This window comes from Etheostoma spectabile, unplaced genomic scaffold (assembly GCF_008692095.1).
Source record: "Etheostoma spectabile isolate EspeVRDwgs_2016 unplaced genomic scaffold, UIUC_Espe_1.0 scaffold00004791, whole genome shotgun sequence".
Lineage (NCBI taxonomy): Eukaryota > Metazoa > Chordata > Actinopteri > Perciformes > Percidae > Etheostoma > Etheostoma spectabile.
In genome coordinates this window covers 39864-47142 of record NW_022603191.1, presented here as the reverse complement: position 1 = coordinate 47142, position 7279 = coordinate 39864, and the positions used below count along the sequence as shown (strand labels likewise).

Below are 7279 nucleotides of genomic sequence, written 5' to 3'. Positions count from 1 at the left end.
ACAAAACAGTTGCAACAATATGTGAACTTAGTGAGTATCACTACACAGTGAATCTCAAACATGTGCAGAGTTTAAGACAAAAGGCTGTTTTCACACTCCCCTGCTGAAATTGGGAATTTACTCCGAGCTTAGTAATAATCAAGGTTCAAGGGGCAGGCCTACTTGCACAATTTGTGATATCACAACTCATTTGGACTTCAAGTCTGATCCAAAATTCAATAATAATGTGATGTAGAAACTTAAAGCTGTAAAGTGCACATACACAGAACATGGGTGTGCAGTACTTCATGCATGTAAAACATGCACGCAATAACATGTGAATGCTACTGCACCACTGGACATCTTGAGTCCAGCAGGAAAACTTCTGGAACTTCTAATGAGGAAGGAGTACTACATGGAGTACTTTTACATTTGAAAAGTATACTTTTTCGGCGTAAATAAACCAAGACAAATTATTGTTCCATGCATATTTGTATGCGTCTTAACACTAATAATGTCTGGAGGGCATCTTTAAACGAAATCTGAAGATCTTAACCTTTTTTACTAGACAAAATTCAAGCATATGAACTTGATTTAACAGTATACTGGTACAAATGAAGGCCCAGCTACCCCAAATCTCATCAACAAAGACACTATAGCTTACATGTGTCAAACTCCTGACCCACGACCAAATGCACTGCAAAAACTATTTGGATAAGTATAGTTGCTTGCCTTGAACTAGCATTACATAAAGAGAAAAAAAAAAAATCTGCAATTGGCATCTACAACCAATAGCCAAATACAAAATTCCCAACCACGGTTCATTTAAATTGAAAAGAGTCTTGGTGGTTGGTGAGTTATTGTAGCTGTTAACATAAAGTTTTGTGGACCACTGTTAAGACTAACAAAAGAAAAAAAATTATCACAAAACATTCTGCATGTTATAACCAGCAAGGAAGTAATTTAAAGAAAATTCCACAGAAATGTAATTTGCTTCATTAAAAAAAGTTTTGGCCACTTACAAAGTACAGTGTGTTAAACTGTTTTTAGATCAATTTCAATCCATCTCGAGAGTCATGAAATCAAATAAGTAGAGATGAATGGCACCAAGGAGGTAGACACTTGTCCAAGCCCAAGTAATCTCAGTCTTAAAAACTCCATCAAGGTAGATTGTCACATGGTTGTGTTATCTTATGCAAACAACTTGATTTTCAGCTGTTGTATCTTTGCATTCAGCTTGTGCCCATCCAAATTCATTTTGATCTTCTGGAAAAACTCAAAAGGTGTATTTGAGGTTGTCTGGAAAACTCAGATCAAGGGCATAAATGAGCCCAAAAAGCATGACAAAGCCCAGGATGACACTGCCCAAGTTTTTCAGGACTTTGATGCCTTCAATCACAACTCCAACGTCCTCAGGCTCCTGATCCCCATCTCTTCGGATCACATAAATCCCCATGACTGTGGTTGCTAGGTCCCTTTCTGCATCCTCAGTCGCAAGCGCCTAAACACCACAAACACAGAAACCACCACAAGTGTTTAATAAAGACGGGCAAAGAAATAAGGGGACAGACAAAGTGATACAGGGCATACATTATCAACAGCAATAACTTCATCACATTGGAGGAAGTGACAATTAGCCAATTAGCTATAAGGCTTTGTCCTTATAAAGTGTGCCATGGGAAAAGTAAGAGGGAGCAATTGTTCAACACTACATGACAAACAGAATGTGATGAATTTACCAGATAGTCTTTGAAGAAGGTGTCTGGATCTTCATTGAGGTAGATGACAAGGCCTTTCAGGATACACTCCCTCCTGGTGTTGATGTTGTCACACTGAAGCAGGGGTGAATAAAATGACAATTTAGCCAAATGTGGTTGTTAAGGTGGCACAGGTAAGGAGCAGGTTGTCTAAAGATCTAACCCCTAAATGCCCCCAACAAGCAAGTTTGCAGTTGTCTTGCATATTTTACATAGGCCATCAGTGTGGGTAAATCAAATGAAGAAGAAAAAAAAAAAACTATTTGGATAAAAGCACTATACAAGTATGCCATTTATAAAATGTGTTTAAATAAGCAGCTAAGTGCATTATATGCACTTTAACTAACCAAATCTGTGATGGACAGGACTTCCTTAATTCTCTGCCCCTTCACTCCTTTGCTTTTGAAGATCTGCATCAGCTTGTCTGAGAAGTGGTCAAGCTGTAAATGTAAATGTAAATGTGCTGTATTTATATAGCGCTTTTCCAGTCTTAACAACTGCTCAAAGCGCTTTTACATCTACAGGGAACATTCACCATTCACACACATTCATACACTGTGGCAGGGGCTGCCGTACAAGGTGCCACCTGCTCATCAGATAAACATTCACACACATACACACTCCGATGCGCAGCACCGGGGGCAACTCGGGGTTCAGTGTCTTGCCCAAGGACACTTCGACAATGACTGCAGGGGCGGGGATCGAACCACCAACCTTCCGATTGGCAGGCAACCGCTCTACCACTGAGCCACAGCCGCTGTGACATGAACTTTGACTGCAGTGGCTTGGTGGTGATCCGCATAAACTCTGCATTTACCTGAAAAACAAACAATGCAGCCATTTAATTTTGGCTAGTTTTTTTTTTAATTTTTGAAGTTGATGTTTTCCATGACTTTGTATGTGTGATTTAAAAGCTTACTCCATGTATTAAAAGTACAGGGACAATCTGTATATGGACATGAATAGTGATAACTGCCCTAAAGTGCCAATGAGCCTGCCTAAAATGTTGCAACAACAAATACCTGCTAGCTAATTCCAAACTGCATTCTTTGCACTGCCACATTCATAATCCTAAAAAGGAGAATAAAAGAAATTAGCACATATCACATTGAACAAATTACAATGATGCAAATCAGCTTGTAGGCCTACTCGCATTGAGCAAGTTGTCTTTTACTTACCATCCCTAGGAGGTTGCCACAATCTGCTTTACAACTTAAACTGCAAAAGATGAGATACATATATTAGGTGTTAGCAGTGGAGAAAATACTCAAGCAATGTATCCAAATGAAAGTAATTATGAATATAGTCAACATGTTTGTGCATAGGTGTTATACTTTAAACTATAATGTGGCCCTATGATTTCTGTGATGCAGAAAACTCAGATGGAAATGGAGAATTTGATAATAAAAATATAATTATCTGTTAACATTAAATATTGTGGCATATGCCAAAATGTAGCAGAAATTGTTTACAATTTTACCGCGAATCAACTGTAGGCGCCTTAACTGCACCTGGCGAGCCACAAACCCCTAAAACGCCCACTCGTTGCCGCCATAAATAAATCAAGAAAATAAGGAGCTGCCCAGTGTGCAGCCCGGGCTTGACAGGCTGCCATTTTAAGTTCACCTACTGCCTAAATGCACAATCACTGAACGAGCCACAGACATTTGAACTGGCTAACGTTAGCATAACGTGGCATTGACCGCTTCAGTCCGTGGCTACTTGACGACGCCTTAACTAACTAACTAACTAACTAACTAACTATATCTCTCTCTTTCTCTCTTCTCTCTCTCTCTCTCTCTCTCTCTCTCTCTCTCTCACACACACACACTCACACACACACACTCTCTCTCTCTCTCTCACACACACACACACACACACACTTTTGTCTACAGGCCAATTTTGCCCAGTCCAACATTGTAGTGACAAAGAGCAATAAATAAGTTAACCAAAGCAGTCAATGTGGCCTCTAACGTTAGCTATAACGTTAGAGCTGTATGAAACGGTAGCTAACGGTAAAGTCTAAAATTAGCGCTAGCTAGACACCAACTCCCTTCAACTTTGAAGAGTGAAATCCGGCTCGCTTATCTGCTGCACACATTTCAGTCAGTATTACGGAATTAACGTTATTGACAGTTAGATACATCTTATCTACACATAAAACGAACACTTACCAAGTAGTGGAGTTTCCCCTTTATTTTGCAGCGTCCTCCAAACGTTTCCTTCGCGTTGCAGCCGGAGGATGAAGCGATGGACGGAAAGACCGCGCTGGCTCGCACATGCGCAAAGCGCTCGTTGACTCGCACATGCGCAAAGGGTGGACCCGTATGACACTTTTTTTTGGCGATCTAACGTAAATCAATCTCTTAGGTGGAGCTATTAATACATTTTTAGTTAAACCTCTTGAATATTTATATATATGATCTTAAATAGATATATTTAAATAAAGCTAATTATATTTAAATGTGTCACCTCTAAGAAGGGCTTGAATCATTTTTTTGAGTGTATGTAGATATTGCACCAAAAACCAGACATTTGCAGCTAGAATAGTCATTTACCACATTAGCAATGTATAGAGTGTATTTATTCAAAGTTAAGACTAGTTTAAAGTTATCTTCATTGAAAAGTACAGTGCTTTTCCTTCAAAAATAAGGACATTTCAATGTGACCCCAAACTTTTGAACGGTAGTGTATATACATACACAGGTCCATCAAAGGCCACGCCACAAGACTGATAAGCATGTTTTTACCCCAAGGCTATCGCAAGACTGAACTCTGCACTCAAAGAACATCCGTCATAGCCAATAACTATACTGTGAAATAACTTCCCAGTGCAATATCTATCTTGTGCAATTACTACTCTTTGCAATATACTAACGCTTTTAGTCATATTCTGTAATAGCTGTAATTATACCTAATATTCCCGTGGAATATGAGTGGTGCATATGTGAGCCTACTCATAATGTAATGTGTATAGTGTGTGTATAGATGTGTTTGTTGCTTGCCATGTACATAATCACATTTATTTTTATTCTTCTTACTTAAAGTATTATCTGTATTAGTATGCGTTTATTTAAGAGAGCCCACTCGGATAGAACCTCCATTTTATTGTATACACCAGTACAATGACATTAAATTAATTCTATTCTAATTTATTCTGTTCTATTGTATTTGTATGACTTACATCATTTTGATATTCAGTGTAATCATAATTAGTAAAATTATACTATTTAATAAATATTTCATTTGACTGAGGCGAAGAAGTTCTAAGGTGCGGGGTTTGGCGTGATAAGTTTGCAATCTAATGCAAATGTTTCTATACTATTTGCGTCTGTTGACTTAATTTGGAAGCTCTGCCTTTTAAATTGATTTTTGTTGATAACTCACTCATGCCTGAGGTTGCAAGTTTGAGTACAGAGAATCTGCTACACTATGCTGAATCCTTGTCTGGAGCATTATATCCTAATATATTCATGTCAATATTAATACCAGCCGCAAGACCAGGAACAGCCAGTCATACTTCTATGGGCCGACATCCTGTTGATGGTAAGTTAGTTTGCTGACAACCTGTGATCTCTAGTATGTAACCTTCCTAAAGTGAAAGCTGCTGTGATGTTAAGTTCAAATACAGCATGAGGTTTTGTGTTGCTAGCATTTGTTTTCTATATTATTCCCTTTTTCTAGCTGAAGTGTCGAGGCTGTTTGCACCCTACACTAGGCAGGCCGGTGGTGCTATGGGTTGGTCAAGACAACCAAGGCGTGCCAACAACCAGCAAACCACCGGTTCTGCCGGTGCACCTTCTCACACACCCACACTTACATACACGCACACATTTTGTGCCCTTGCCCGCAAAGACTGTGCAGTTGTGCCCACAAGGGCTGAGAAGGAGCGTCTACAAAGGGCAGGATTGTGGGAGAGGCGCCTGTGCTTTCGAGGTATGTCATTTGATTGTGTGATTTGATTTTATACTCTGTTTCACAGTTTGCAAATGTGCACGTTCATGTAAAGGTGTTTTTTTTGGTTTTTATGTTTTTGTACCTGTAAATATTTTTTGTCTTTATTTCTACTGCAGTTATTCACAGAAAGTATTGACCAGACATTGGTATTTTATCAAGAAATCCACACATTTAAAGAAATCATATTTTAATCCATTAAAACATTATGTGTAATTTAGTGTAATGACACAGGAAACAAATATTCAAAAAAGTAAATTGTTATGAAAATGTTTACTCAAAGAACTTTGTTTTGCTTTTGCTTGTTTTTCAGGTGACCTACACAGCCCACAGCAGTTTACTGAATTTATACATATAAATTATCCAACATTGAGAGATGCAGGGGGGTTTGAGTTGATGCGGATTTGTGGCAACACCAGGAGTCGACAGCTGTCACTTCTCCCTTGTCCAAATGAGGGCTATACAGCTCAATACTTGAAGGATCCTGTTCTCCTCATCCACCATACCACATTATACATCCGCCCCCTTCAGTGTAATGTCAGCACAGAACAGGTAATGCTTGATTTCTCAATGAATGCAATTGTTAAAGAAATCCTGTGGACCAGTGGTGTTGCTGTTTAAGTCTTCAGATTTATAGATGGAGTTACATAAATGTATTAATTTGTGTGTTTGTTTGTACTTGTAGGAAATAATTGGTAGACCTTTAGACACTGGACCCTTAACACCATGTGTTCTGTGTGGAGAGGAATTTCCATTTTCCCACTTAAGGGAACACAATAGGACCTGTGCACGATACTGAAAATAGTCCTAATGGGGATGTTTGTACATCAGCTAAAAAGCTTTGTTTTTTCAGCAGTTAATGATGATCTATTCAGGCCAGATGTTGTTTTTTGCAAGTGATTGTATGACCAACTTTATCAGTGAAAATCTAGATTATTTGTTTTATAAAAGTGGTTCTATTTTTATTATGTGTGGGGAGATATTGCAATATTCCATTGACTGAACACCCTACTCCACAAGCAACACAACAAAGAAGAGAGCAGTATTTCCTATCATAAAATGATAGCATGGCTTACATGCCCATGCACTCATTCAGGTGCGTGACCAGAGTGTGAAGGAAAAGGCTGGGATTCTTTTTGCATGTATACTTGTAGCTACTTAAAATTAAGCTTTATTTTGCTTATGGCTCCAGGATGGCCTACTCTGCTGTTAATAGAAATTAGAAAGGTGGAATTAAACCAATTTACTATACATATTTAATATTTAATACATTAGTTCAAGTTCATTACACACTAACGGAGATGTGGTATTTTATCCAGATACTAGTGCTGGTAACAGAATTGTGACCAAATTCCAGAACAGATATGGTAATTGCATATATGGCTTTTTAGGTAACAAAAGGCATGGCAGTTGTGCATGGCTAGGATGCCATGTGTGTTATGACCATTATTGACTAACTGATGATATAATGATTCCCCTCAAGTGAGTTACAGGGTGACAGGACCCAAAACAGGGAGAGGGAAAGTGGGACAGGGACAGCCAGTGCCTCTGCCTCAGCATCAGCCTCACATGACCCAGGACTAGATGTG

The 7279-nt window shown here is 38.8% G+C and overlaps 1 long non-coding RNA gene across 1 annotated transcript; it reads right to left on the bottom strand.

Annotated features, from left to right (window-relative positions):
* Positions 1–1160: 1160 nt before the first annotated feature.
* Positions 1161–2127, bottom strand: LOC116677295 (uncharacterized). Its single transcript, XR_004328963.1, has 3 exons — positions 2084–2127; positions 1719–1811; positions 1161–1480 (listed from the first exon to the last, which is right to left on the bottom strand). It is a non-coding gene; the product is annotated as an uncharacterized LOC116677295 (long non-coding RNA).
* Positions 2128–7279: the final 5152 nt, after the last annotated feature.